This window comes from Leucopleurus acutus (genome assembly GCF_964270905.1).
Source record: "Leucopleurus acutus genome assembly, chromosome: 8".
NCBI lineage: Eukaryota > Metazoa > Chordata > Mammalia > Artiodactyla > Delphinidae > Leucopleurus > Leucopleurus acutus.
The window spans coordinates 4,577,563-4,592,236 of record NC_139151.1 but is presented as its reverse complement, the minus strand read 5'-3'; positions in this window follow the sequence as shown (position 1 = coordinate 4,592,236).

The following is a 14,674-nucleotide window of genomic DNA, read 5'->3' as shown; positions in this document are numbered from 1 at the left end:
TAACAATGACAGTGTTTTGCTTCCTTTAGAAGCACTCCAAGTGCTTCACCCGTATTAGCTGATCTCGTGTGGTGAGGAGGTGTGATTACACCTAGCCAGGGGTTTATTGTCAAAGCCATCAGGCCACAGGAATTCCGTTGGTCACAGTATTTATAGTGGCTTCTTTTCCGTGTCTGATTCCCCACCCCTTCCTCTTTTTTTTTTTCTTTTTTTTTGCGGTACGCGGGCCTCTCACTGCTGTGGCCTCTCCCGTCGTGGAGCACAGGCTCCGGACGCGCAGGCTCAGCGGCCACGGCTCACGGGCCCAGCCGCTCTGCGGCATGTGGGAACCTCCCAGACCAGGGCATGAACCCGCGTCCCCTGCATCGGCAGGCGGACTCTCAACCACTGCAGGGGGAGGGAAGGGGGAGGGAAGCCCCTCCACCCCCTTCCTCTTAAAGAGCCTCAGTATTGGTGAGAATGCATTTGTATCCTCACTCTTTAAAAACTAAACACGAGGGCTTCCCTGGATTCCCAGGCCCCCAGTGCCCTCCTGACTCCCCAGAGCCGTGGTGCCCTGACAAAGCTTCTGTTTTCCAGGGAATAGCTGGTATTCCCATTGTCCCATTCCTTGTGTATCTAATAAAGATTTGGAAGAGAGAGTAAAAGCAGGTGAAAGTTATGTGTTTGAGCATCAGACACACCTGAGTTCCATTCTTGCCTCTGTCACTTATTAGATGTGTCATCTCAGGAAAATCGTTTAATAACTCAGAGCCTGTTCTTTATCTGCACAACGATGACAGCACAGAACACCTCCAAAGAGTGCTGTGCAGAGACTGGGGACATGGGGCCCCTGCTCCACATGGTCACTCAGGGCCTCAGGCTGAGGTTGCCGGGTGGCTGAACCAAAAGGGAAAGAGAGCTCCCAAGCGTCTCTCGTTAGCATTTTAAATGGGTAACAGGCCCACCTACATCGGATGGGCTAGGACCAGTCACACGGTGCCACCTACCCACCCACAAAGGTTCTGGGAAGTGCAGTCCCCACGGGTGCCAGGAAAGCTGAGAGCCAGAAACAGCTGGCGCCCCGTGCAGCGTGTAAAGCGGCTGGCACTGTGATGGGGGTGCTCTAAGGGCTGCATCCAGGCTAGCTAGATTTTAGTTTGGATCTGTTATATATAAAATGTTGTTTACGTACTATCTTAGTATATTCAGGAGTGTCCACGGCTGATAATTCATTGACGTATTACGTTCTCCCTTTCAGAAGTACCCACAGTTGAAGAGAAGATTCGTGGAGATGTGAGAGTAAACCTCGAGGAATGAGTCTCACCGGTAGCTCAGAGGGTGGAAGGATTCAGGTTTCCAGAGGAGGCAGCATCTGGCCCGGTTTGGGTGTGTGGGTAGCATCTCAGACACAAGGAGCCAAGGGCGACCTCAGCATGGGGCACGGAGCACCCGAGTTCTCCGCTTCGGGCCTGGGAATTTATCTACAACTTGCTCGTTTGTTTATTCATTGACTGGTTACTGAACGCTCCTGTGTGCCGGGCACCGGGGCTGTGGCCCTGAGAACAACAGACACTGCCTTCAGACGATGCGTTTTAGGGGAGAAGACACATGAAGCACAAGTAGGTGGTGGTAACTGCAGAGCCAAGGGTGTCGGGTGTGCCGGGGTGCACAGGGTGGGCGGGTGTAGCTGCTTTATCTGGGGTGGTCAGAGAAGGAATTGAGGGAGCAGGCCCTTGGGGAGCTGGGTGAAGAGCATTCCTGACAGAGGGGCTGCAGGACCAGGGAAGAGTGCCACGGTGGAGAGAACAGGATCTAGGAGTGGAGTATCAGAGCTTCGTTGGTTCTGCTACTGATCTGCGCTGGTTCTCGGACCCAGTGACAAAGCAACGTGATTGTGAGGATGGGCTAGGAGCTGGACCACGTGGATGTGAATCCCAGCTCTGCCACTTATGACTAGATGAGCTGGCAAGTTACTTAACCTTCCCAAGCTTCCATTTCGCCATCTGAAAATACGGGGGAAACCCCCGTCCTCCAGGCCCTCTTTGGGAGGATTAAATGAGTTAATTCATATAGAGCACCGAAACCAGGGCCGGACCTGCTGTTAGCCCAAGCTGACAGCAGTTATTTCTATGAGAGCAAGTTGTTTGCCCTCTATGGGGTGCAGTACTGTCATCCCAGATTGTGAGCTTCGGAGAGGTGGTCTCCTTAAGTGCTCAACCCAAAGATTCTTGGAAATCTGATGTTAATTTACATGTTATTTTATGGACCATTTCATGTCATTTGTTAACTGCTTTTTTTTTTTTTTACGGTCTGCCCCCATCACTGTCCTCTTGCAGGGTTTAGCTTCCTTCCAGTGATGTTGAGTATGGGGTCCTTCACTTGTCTTTGCTAGAATTCCACTTCTCTCTGCCCCACTGGTGGGCTTTATTCCTTCCAGGATCTTTACACAGCACTCAGTGCAGTTAGTTGATTAAAAACATTCTCTCTATTAATTTCAATACACTGGCAAGGGATCTCTGTAGCAGAAACTTTAAAAAATGAAATTTTATTAGGTCCCAAATTGAGCTATTTGTAATGAGGTGGATGGACCTAAAGTCTGTCATACAGAGTGAAGTAAGTCAGAAAGAGAAAGACAAATACCATATGCTAAGACATATATATGGAATTTAAGAAAAAAAATGTCGGGAAGAACCTAGGGGTAAGACAGGAATAAAGACACAGACCTATTGTGGATAATGGACTTGAGGATATGGGGAGGGGGAAGGGTAAGCTGTGACAAAGCGAGAGAGAGGCATGGACATGTATACACTACCAAACGTAAGGTAGATAGGTAGTGGGAAGCAGCCGCATAGCACAGGGAGATCAGCTCCGTGCTTTGTGACCGCCTGGAGGGGTGGGATAGGGAGGGTGGGAGGGAGGGAAACACAAGAGGGAAGAGATACGGGAACATGTGTATATGTATAACTGATTCACTTTGTTATAAAGCAGAAACTAACACACCATTGTAAAGCAATTATACTCCAATAAAGATGTAAAAAAAAAAAAAAGAAAATGAAATTTCAGGCCTGTTTTCTGTTTGGAGACCAAGTGTCTGGGTCCACAAAATCACAGACACTCATGGATGGCCCTCCCTCCAACACTGTCCTGGATGCCAACAAATCTTTGTACGGCCCACCTGACTACTGCCCTGGCCACGGTGCCCCATACAGTGGGACACTTGAAAATCCCTCCAGTCTCTCCAGAACTCATGGTGCAGTGCGATCCTCAGTGCTGGGGACCAGCTGGTGCTCATATTGGATGGAAAGGGGGTTTAGAATGAAAACTGAAACCAGGGATCCGATATCTCTGGGTACCAGAGACGCCAGACTTCACTTCCCCAGCTGGGTGGTCAATTCCATAAGGACCCTGGTGAGGAGGGATCAGAAAGCCCGGACGGGAGTGCCAGTGCCACCATTTATGAACTCTGTGACCTGAGTCTCACATTTCTTATCTATAAAATGTGGGTCTGCACCTTTGTTTTGATGAATGAATGACAATATGTGGCTTTCTAAATTCTTTACTTATTATCCTGCATAAATAATGACTGTGCATATTTATCTTGCTAAATAAATAGACGGCGGCTCTTCAGTTTTAGATCCTGACAAGTCCACAACCTACTGAGTCTATTGTATTTCTTGGTCGGGTTGGAAGCAGAGAGAACAGTGCCTGGAGAGGGCTCTGGGTCCAGGTAAACCCAGCAGAGGGTGGACCTTGTGAGGGTGTCTCCCCCTTCTCCTTCACCCTGGGGATTACTTATTTATCAACTAGTGAGTGTAGATTCATGCACCTGTAAATAAATCATGCTCTCAGCGATTCTCCCTTGCCCAGAGCATGTGGACCCTGACACCCGGGGAGGGACATCTGGACCCAGCCTGAAGCCCCCGTCTGGTTCCGCGTCCTCACCCGGCTCCTTTCCTGCCACCTGTCACTCACACGCGCCCGCTCAGCCTGCAGGCTGCCTTGGCCGCCTCTGCCCTGGCTGCCCCTCTGCCCACATCAGCTTGCAGACCGTCTAGAATCTCCCCACGCCCCTCCCCATCCTGCCCACCAAGACGCCGTCTAGCACAGGGCTTGTCCTTTTCATTCCTAAGTCCTGAGCCCACCTGGTCCCACAGTATGGCTTTAATTTATGTTGGGCGAACACATGGAAGGTCGAAGAAGCTGCGGGGAGAGAGAATGAATGGACTTCCTTCCAGGCCTCCCGTCAAAGCAGCTGCGCAGCCAGAACCCCAAACCGAGAATCCAGTTCCTACCTGGAGCTTTCCATCGAGTCAGGCTAGCTGGGGCCTGGCTGTGCTTCTGGGGCGGGGAAGCCGCGTTTGGCGGGGCCGCGGCGTCATCTCCTTTAGGATCGCCCTCCGCCCTCAGGGGCGCCACCTGCTCGCCACGGGGACGCTGCCCTCGCGCCCAGCTGGGACCGCTCTCCCTGCTTGTGGATGAGGCAACAGCGCCACCTGCTGGCCTTGAGGCCCCGGCCGCGGCCTGCCTCCGGAAGTCTCGGGCGCCCTCTGGTGGGCATTCAGAAGATGCAGCGCAAAAGTGGCCTGGTTACCCCCAGGGCGCCGAGAACCATGATGTCCCTGGGGCCTTTTCCACCTTTGATGTTTGAGCCATGCTATGGGCCCGCACTGGAACCAAGCCTAGAAAGCAAGGCTTTATAGCAACTTAGGATGCAGACGATCAGAGCCGTATGATGGAACAAGTTTCCAGACACAGATGACATGGCATGCTCTCTGGTGACAGAAGGTCCACACAGCTCCCCCAAGTGGCACATAGAGCCGTGGGAAAGGCGGTGGTGGTGAGAAAGAATTGTGGAGGAATTGGGAAGTAAAAAGAAGTGGAGGGAAAGGAAGGGGTGCTATTCTGACCTCCACACCCCTCCTCCAGGACTGAAATCACCAAGGAGGCCATTTGAGAAGAGCAGGCTGCAGTGTAGACAGCCTCTCCCCAGGAGGAGGTCTGCAGCATGTCCAGTTACCCTTGTCTGAGCCCTTCAGGAACACACCCGGCCCTGAGTGTCCCCTTGTCGCTGTCCTATTACTGCCGATCATTGTTGGCTCTGCTGGAGCTCAGCCGCCCTCGGCTCCTGGGTCAGCCATGTAAGAATCTCAGAGGCTTGGGAACGCAAGCCCAGCTTGAAATATACTTCCCTGAAGGGCTTATTTTGTTTGGGGACAAGTCTCATGCCAGTCTGTTCTGCCAAGAAATGATTGGTGTTGAACCGTTGGTTTCCATTGCTGTCAAACACAATCTTACACGGAGAGTAAGGGGGCAGTCACTCTGGAGGGCCAGCTGGGAAAGAAGGCTTCTGACTGGCTGGGACTTTCTTAGAAGCCCCTGGAGAATTTCTTTTTTAAAGGAACATCTGGAATGGCTGATGTCCGATGAGCAGGACACTTTTCCAGTGGGTCCTGTCCATCTAAAGTGGCTGCAGTCAGATTCCACAGGTGTCCAGGGAGAAGGGTGAACAGAGGCCCAGAGCCCCAGCTTAGCTTTGGGCACAGGCTTGGATCTCCTCTATTCCAAATGCAGACAGTCCTGCAGGGTCCCGCCTAGCACACAAATGTCGGGAAGAATGCAGAAGCAATGTCCCAGTGTTTGTGCAGGTCTTAGGTTACTGAAGGGAGTCTGGACAACATTGGTAGAGAAGCTTGCTTTCCATTCATGCCTCTTAAGACACCTGAAGGTGTGAGGAGGTGAAATTTGACGCTGCTGGCCTTGTTCTCGTGTTTGTTTTGTTTTTCATCCTCATACAACTTAATTGAATGCAAAACTAATAGAAAATTCATAGCTCAGAATCTGTTCAGATGAATCGTCCCGTCAGACCCTGTTTTGGGAAGAGCTGATGGTTGGTTAGAAGTCAAGGACACTGACTTTGTGAGTGTTCATTGCATTCATTCTCCCTCCCTGGGCCTCAGTTTCCTACTCTGTACGGTTGGGGGTTGACTGACTTTCAAGGACCTTTATAGTTCTGATGCTCTTTGGTTCTTTAAAATGAAGCCTCATGTCATGCCGTGGTTGACTACCCATCACATTATCATGCATAACGGTCCTTACTTTACCAAGGAATGTTCATCTGCTCATGCATTTCCCCACCCATTCATTCAGCAAACGGTGAGTGCCTGCAACGTTCTGGCACTGCTGTGGGCACCAAGGACAAGCTGGGAATAAAGCGAGGTCCTGGCTCACCTGGAGCTTGCAGTCTTGTGCGGGTCAGTCACACACAATAAAAAAAAAAATCGAAAAATGTGTAGCGTCGTGTACTGTCCTACAGCGTGAGATAACGTAATGACAGTCAGCTGGTAATAAGTGCTAGGAAGACAAAGCGGACAGGGGTCGTGGGATGAGGAAAGCTGTTTTCTAGGCAGCGTGATCAGGAAAGTCCTCTCTGAGAAGAGAAGGTGGCATTTGGCAAGAGATGACGGATGAGGGCATGAGAACTGCACATCCGGGCAGGCACGCGGGCAGGAGGGCCGCACAGAGGCCGGACGCGAGTGTGCTGGGCCTGGCGGGGGGAGATAAGGAGGCTGCACGTGGGAAAGGAGGCTGCATCCCTGGATCCCATCTTGGGTTTTGATACCAAGTGTGATGGATGCCATTGGAGCTGGTGTGTTCTCGAGTCAGTGTTGTGAGCACGCCTCCCGGCACTGGGGGCGCCGAGAGGTAAACTACAGTCTCCGCGTGCAAGGGCCTCGAAGGTGCCCGGGTGCCCACATGTGGCGGTAACGGGCGGTGGCAGGAACTGTGTGCGGGATGGAAGCAGCGGTGCACGCTCCCGCCCTCGAGGAGCTCCGCCTAGGGCCCGGAGGCTGGGCGCTCCGTGCTGTGCCCATCAGGAGGCATGGCCCGGACCACCGAGAAGCGGCTCGAGCAGCCGTCTGGAAGGAGTCAGTGGCGCAGAGGCAGGAGTGGGAGGGCCCCGTGTGGGCAATGGCTGGGCTGCCACAGCGGTTCTCACGGCAGAGGTGGCGGAGTGAGTGAGTGAGCAGGCTGGCCAAGGAGGCCAGGGCCCGCCCGCACTCCTCCCCGAGCTGCACGGGAAGGGGCAGATCCCCACCCAGAAGGTCATCACGACTGAGCGGCCAGGCCCTGCTTCCCTCTCTTGTGCACAAGTGGTGCATGGTCCCCCTTGAGGCCTCGGCCCCTCCAAGTGCTGAAAGGGATGGTTCCTCATAGACCACCAGGCCCCACCTGCCCTGCGGGTGAAGCCGTCGCCCCCAGGGGCCCAGCTAAGGAAGGATAGCAGCTCAGCGTGGCCGTGAGCCCACGCGTTTCATCGTGTGACCGGCCGCTCCCTGCATCTGACTGAGCCCTCCAGATGCTCAAGGGCCTCCCGACCAGGGACCGCCTTCCTGTGAACCAATGTGATGGTCCAAAAGTGAGCCTGTCTGCACCTAGGCCTGTGTTTCCCCGTGTCTGCTTCTGGGCGGGAAGAGTTGCAGGACCCCAACTTACTGGGCACAGATCGGAGCCTAGGGCCTCCGGCCGTCTGTCCGCTGAGAGTTGGGACATGCAACACTCCCGGGACCAGCCGCCTTGAGCCGGGGCTGCCAGCAGCACGCCGGTGCCTGCCCGCTGCCACCGGCCATGAGATAATGTCTCTCCATTTTGGGACTGTGACATAGTTACATCAGACCTCAACGGCCAGTGCGCACATTCCAGGCCTGAGACCAGGGTGGCAGCAGAGAAACCTGAGCTGTGAGGAGACATTCTTAGGCTCAAAAATCACAAACCCGAGAGGGAAAGGCACTTGATCAGAAAACAACACCATTCAGGTTATTTTAATGCCCTGGATTTGTGCTGCCCTTTAAGTGGAGCCCCTTCTGTTGCGGGACTTCGGTGCCGGGTGACCCTGGGCCAGATGACTTTCCCTTGTTGTTAACTGAAGAATAAGGTCACGTCTGGCTGGGTGCGCTCCCCGAGTTGTGGTTCCCTCTGCGTTTTCCGTGCGCACACCTTGCTCTCAGACGGTGGCACAGCCCAGGTTCTGAGGGGGTCGTGTACTGTGTACACGTGTACAGTGGCAGTCGGCCTGGTGTGAGTATACAGAGAACTCTCTTCCCTCCCCCAAGACAACTCCTGAAACTTCTCCCCTTTTCAAGCACTGTGGTGTTGAACGCCATCTGGGCAAGTTCTCTGACCACCTGAACTTGCAACCAAGGCGTGGGGATGATTGTCACCTACTCGGAGAGTCCACCACCAATCCCTCAGACAGTCAGTCCATTCATGAATTAAGCACTGTTTATGTCCCTGCTGAGTCCTGAGCATTTGCTACGTGCAACGGAGAGTACAAAGCCACAAACGACATAGGCCGTACTCGCAAGAGGTACATAATAAAAGTGCAAAAGACAAAACTTGTACGCAGAGAGTCAGAAACCAATGGTCCAGAATCAACTAGTCTGGCACCAATGAAAATGGCAAGAGGAAGGAAGAGAAGAGAGACTTTTCCAGTGGACACTTGGCCTGAGCGAATGCTGGGAGGTAGGAGGGAGAATCACCATAGCAACAAGTCACCCTGAGCCTTGTCTCTTAAGACTGAAGGAAGAAGGCCTTTCCCCAGGACAGTGGGAGTGTCTGCCTTTCAGGCTGTCAGTAATACTGGATGAGAGAGCTTGGTTTATACACTTTTGAAACTTTAGAGGGTTGACACCCTGCCCAGAGCAACGGGAAGCAGCTTTGTTTAATGGAGTTCCAGGAGATGTTAGCTCTGGACCCAATAAACGGAGACTTGGATGAGCTTTTCACTGAAATGTGGATGGCCTTAGGTTCTGGTCTGCACGCTGAGGATGACACCGGTGGGGGCAGTGGAAATATCCCTGAGCTGGAAGCTGGGGGACTCGGGTTCTAGTCTTGGCTTCGGCAATGAAAACGACAAACCTTTATTATGCACTGGTGCTAGAGCTTGTACTAAGGATCTAACCCCTTCTCCCGCCTGTTCTCGGTGAGGAGAGTTCCATGTCATTCCCGTTTAATGAATGAAAAAACTGAGGCGCGGAGATTTTAAATCACCTACCGAAGGACACAGAGCTGATCAGTGGTGGGGCTGGGATTCACACCTGCTTGTCGGTAATCCCTGTGCTGCTGCCCCTTGAAAAAATGGGTGACGGACCTCGGGCAAAAGTTTCTTTTTCAGTAAAATGAAGACACTAATAACTCCCCCAAATTACCTTAAAAAGTGATTGTCAAGATCTAAATAAAACATTGGATATGAAATACTTCATAATTGAGAAAGTCCTATACATGTGTAAAGTATTACATTCCTCAGAGGAATGATGAAAAGATAAAATGGAAGAAGAGCTGATGGAAAAGACTCTAGAAAAATGAAAAGCAAAAGTGTGTACTTTGATTATCAACCCGAGACAGGCTAACTGGGGATGAATAGGTCCTTGGACTCCATGGAAGTCTGGGGGTGTGGCTTATTCCTCAAAGCTGTATGGTAGCCTTAATCCATGTGCTTTTGGAAGGCTTACAGAGGGAGAATGGAGGATAGGGACTTTTACTCTAGGAGCCCAGAGAAAGTCAAGACAGTCCTTCAGAGTCAAAGCTACATTCTTTCCTCCCTCACTTTCATCATGCTTCGTTCCTTCCTTCCTTCCTTCCTCAAACTGAGACCCAAATGAAGTGGAAGAAAATCTCTACTGAGATAAGAGTCAAGATGAAATATAATCATTCATTCGTTTTGATGACAAACATTCAGAAAGCATCATCACTGTTCCAGAAACTGGCCAGGAACTGGAAGGCACAGTCTTTGCTCTCTAACTGATGTGACAGAGCTGGACAGGGTTTCATCCAATATCCAGCCCATCCTCTGTATGGAAAGAAAGAAAGAAAAGTCCAGGGAAGTGAAGAGGTTTGTTCAAGGTCACCGTGCCCAGGCAGATGTGTGTTTCCTCCCCATTTCAGACATTCCCTTCTGGGTGGATTTGGGGTGAGGGAGGGGGAATTTGTTCACAATCCATACACTGCCCTGTGACAACAATTCCAAAGAATGCCAGGTGATGTTTTTAACGCTCACCTTTGAAATGGTTCTTTCTCTGCCTGTATACGCCTGAAGAGTTGAATAGGAACAATCTACATAGGGGTCTCATGGACTATCGATTGCCTGCTTTCCCGTGTCAAGGAGTGCTTCCCTGTAAGACTCCTGCTTCCCCGTACACGGAGTTGTGTGTTCCTGTGAGATGAAACAGTCAGTTACGGCCACTGAACACCTAACCGGTCCCCGTGGAGCTGACTCTCCGCTCCTCTCCCGTCTCACCTTCCCTTATCATGTGCTGGTGGCTGAATCTCCCCCACTGACTGAAAGATAATTCACAACCTCTGGTGTCACCGCTCCCTCCCACTTCAGCTCAGCATTATAAACAAGACAAAATGTAATAAAAAGGTAAAAAAGACAAACAAAAATACCTTTCACCAGGGGCTGGGCTGGGGACTAGAGAGTACCTCTGTCATTGGGGGAAAACAACATCCCTTTTTAGTCCAGAATTCATCAGATTCCTCCTATGGTGATAGAGAGGTCCTTTCACCCCAGCAACCAGGAGGCTCCAGCTGGGCATGTGCTTCTGAGATGGGTCCTGGCTAAGGGCCGCCAGTCTGGGGCCTGCTTCTGGGGACGTCGGCACCTCCGATGAGACGGTCGGCCTGAGAGGGATGGGAGGTGGGGCCCGGTGTTACTGCTGCAGCTATGAAACCTACTCAGACAGCCTCCTCCCACACTGATCTGAGAAGCTGGCAGATCTTTACAGCGGGGGTGCTGACAGACGTCTAAGGCTTCACCTCTGCTCAGTGGAAGGTTCCTGCTGTCATCTGGCATTTAAGGGGGGTTGCAGGGGTGTGGCTCCATTGTGGGCAGGAAGATGGAGAGAAAATTGCCAGATGGTGTTGAGGATTCCAAGTCTACCAGAAGAGAAAGAAAGACATTACTCACTGACACAAGAAGGCTGCCAACTCCACTTACAGATGCAGGCCTTTGTGTGCAGGCAAAGTCTGTCCCGAGCCCATGTGAGAGGATGAAGGAACCAGCCATGGCCTCTGAGAATTTGTGAGACAACAGAATATTTAAGGGGAAACTAGGGAGATGCCACGGTGTAGTAGTTGGAGAAATCACAGTACGCAAGACAATCTGCCCCCAAGGGCTCTACAGCTGCTGGAGAGGACAGACGGGCACGTCCTCAGAGGCAGGTCAGGACAGACCTACTCCAGGTGCAGCTCCATGAGCACAGCTGGATACAGTCCCAGCAAGGTGTGCTGAGCCCAGCCAATTCAAGGGAAACTTCTGTTTCATTACATTTCAGTTCTTAAAAAGGAACCTCTTCATTACACATTGCTTCTCAGGGCAGCAGGTAAAAGGCACGCAGAACTATGAACAGATACAATCAGCAACCACTTCTGCTTTTACATGGCATCTTTCCCACTTGAGCATTAATTATTTGGCATTTTCTCCCTGCTTTTCAGAAAGTTTTCTCTAGGAGGTTGAACTTACAGAGATGATTTAAGGGAGAGGAAAGCTTCAGCAGTTATCTCCAGAGGCTGTTTTGCATTTTCTAATGTCTGAAGTTTTTACAACAGGTTTTCCATGGAAAACTCAACAAGTCACTAAACTCTCTGAGTCTCAGAACCCAGACTTAAAGTCAGGGGAAGAGATTCCCATGGCTAACCTTTCTAGTCATCTGTCCTGTCAGTTTGGACTGCCATAACAAAATCCCACAGGCTGGGTGGCTTCAACAGAAATTTATTTCTCGTGGTTCTGGAGGCTGAGAAGTCCAAGACCAAGATGCTGGCAAGGTAGGTTTCATCCTGAGGCCGTTTCTCTTGGTTTGTAGGTGGCCACCTTCTCACTGGGGGCCCATGTGACCTCTTCATGTGCGTGAGGAGAGGAAGCTCTGGTGTCTCTTCATGCAAGGGCACTAATTTCATCATGGGGGCTTCCACCCTCATGACCTCGTCTAAGCCTAACTACCTCCCCCTGGCTCACCTCCTGATACCATCACACTGGGGGCTAGGGCTTCAACATAAAAATTCTGTGGTGGGAGGGACACAAGCATTTTGTCTACAACATTGTGCGAATAGTTTGGAACATGTAAAGAAAGCATTTATGAAAATGTTTAATCTTAGGGTCGATGGTTATTCTGATTTCACAGAAGGGAATACTAGGGCAATCTTCCTCATAGAATATCAAATATGGAGTCAAGTATAAGAAATATCATACATTTAAGGTTTACCTGTAATTTTAAGTTGATGTCCATATTAATTTATCATAGAGACAATTAGACTAGTGGGACAGCCGAGTCAACCCACAAAGACTGGTAAGCTGATACAGGAGAAAAATTTAAGGAATAAAGAGAGAGCAATTTTGAGTTGCATAAGAAAGGAAAAATGACAGAGCTATGAAGTCTTTATAAAAATTTTTTTTCCTGTTATTATTTACTTAGTTTGGTTTTTAAGAAAAGGGTTTCAGAAATAAACACAGGAAAGGATTGGGTGAAGCAAACTATTGGTCCAAGGCTGCCTGCTATGAACAAGACTAGATGAGGAAAATTTCTATCACTTGGGAAACATCTACAGAAACCCTAATCTTATATAGATCTCAGGTCACTCCACTCCAGCAGTGGGCATTCTCCACATCCCAAACCTCAGGACGCGGAGCCTGCTGAAACACAAGCTCTCACTCACCTCAATCCTCTCCAGACTGCTAGAAGGAGGTGCACAGCCCTGCTCTCCAAGCACTGAGGCCACGAGTATTACTGCCGTCTCCACACATGCATACTTATCTCCCCTCTTATGCATCCAGACAAGCTCTCGCCTTGTAAGCAAATGCCGTATGCCACTCACAAGGCCATATCTGTGCAAGGCACACACCTGTACATGGGGGAAAATTCTGTTTCAAACATTAAAACAACAGCTTCTATCTCATCCAAACAGATCGTTGAAAAGGAAACTTTCTGGGTCCTCACCCATATGCAGGATATACAAAGCTGTCTGGAACAGATCTGGTATTAATTACCTAGTGCTCTACACTGGAATAAGTGCTTAATCCCAAGGAGGTTTACACTGGAGACTGACCAACCTGCCCTGGGGTGGATACACAACCAATCTTGGCTCCAGAGACTATTCCACATCATGTGTTGTGCAAATGTGCACTGGCACAGGAATGGACTTCATTCCTCAGCAGATGGGATCCTTCTTCCGTGGGCCGACTCTTAAGATAATATATGACCCAAGCACTACATTGCCTAGAGCTTCCTACTTTTCACGAAATGCATCACTGTCTTAATTCTCAGACTGAACTTCTTCCTCCTTTACCTGCACTTGCCCTCTTTCAAGTCATGGCCTGGAGGCTCCTGCTGGGGCCCAGAAACAGCAGGCGACTTTCATGTTGACCTGCAGCTAATTTGGATGTCTTAGGTTCCTAAGTTTTCATTCTGATGGCAGCTGCCCAGTTTTGATCTGTGGTTGGGCAAAGAGTTGCAGCAGCAAACTTGGTGGGGAAGATAGCAAACACCTGTGAGAGTGAAGCGGCATTTATGCTAGGCTTCCTTTTCTTCCTGGTTATTACTGTGTCTTTGAAGAGTTTTCCTTGCCGTATCTTAGACATGACTTAAACTATTACAGAAGGTGTGAAATAGAGAATTTTGGATCTGGGACCGGGACCAAAGGATTTCCAGAAAGCAAATGGGAGAGAAAGTTGTCTTTCTCTTCATGGAAACTGCATTCCTTACAAATCTGTGTCTGGGGCAGGAAGAAGTTGAGAATATTTCTTGCAGGCAGATTTTTGTTTTGTCTTCTGATCCCAGTGCGGTAAAGAGTAGGTGAAGGTGGGGACTTGGAAAGTAAACAGGGCACGCTGGGTGTTTTTGTGGCTGGATCATTTTAGAAACCATTTTCAAATCAGGACCAATCTTCTTTAAAAAGCGTATAGTTTTAGAACCTTACGGCCTACATACTTAGATGGCAAACAGCACTCTTATAAAACTGTGTGGGTTTTGGCGATAGAAAAATGAACTTCTTTCACTTGATATTTGCTTTAGAATAAAGATATAAGCTCCTAAAAAGGAAAACCTGGCTTCGCCTCATCCCTTTCTCCATCTTTTGTCCCCAGCAAATTCTTCTTTCATTCAACTTATTCACATACTTTACCTCCTAAGAGTTGATAAGCATAATAGTCTTTAATTAAACGAGCTTCAGTATTTATTTTGCACTAGGTAGATAAAAGGGTTGAGAAGGCACCGGGATATAACGGGAGTAGAACAGATACAATGTTCATTGCCCTTGAAGAATTATAACCTCTTGCTAAGACTCCACATGTATGCACAAGGACCTGAGAGGCGGCGTGTTGATAGGTAACTCTGAGTGGCACAATCAGACAAAGCTTTAAGGAGAAGGTTGAACTTGAATGGCTCTGACAGATAGAGGGTGCCCACCCACGCACAGCTGGAGGAAGGAAGGGCATCTACCTGGAGAAAGGGCATGGGCCAAAGGACAGAAGCAGGAGAGAGCAGAACACTGGCCCCTAGACTTCTGTGAAACTATCTCATCCAACTTCCTGGCTAAACCAACTCCATAATACATTCTGTCCCCAAGTAAAAGTCCTACTGCCAACCAAGCCCACATGATTCTCCTAGAGACACATGAAGCCTTAATGAACGGTGCCCTCACT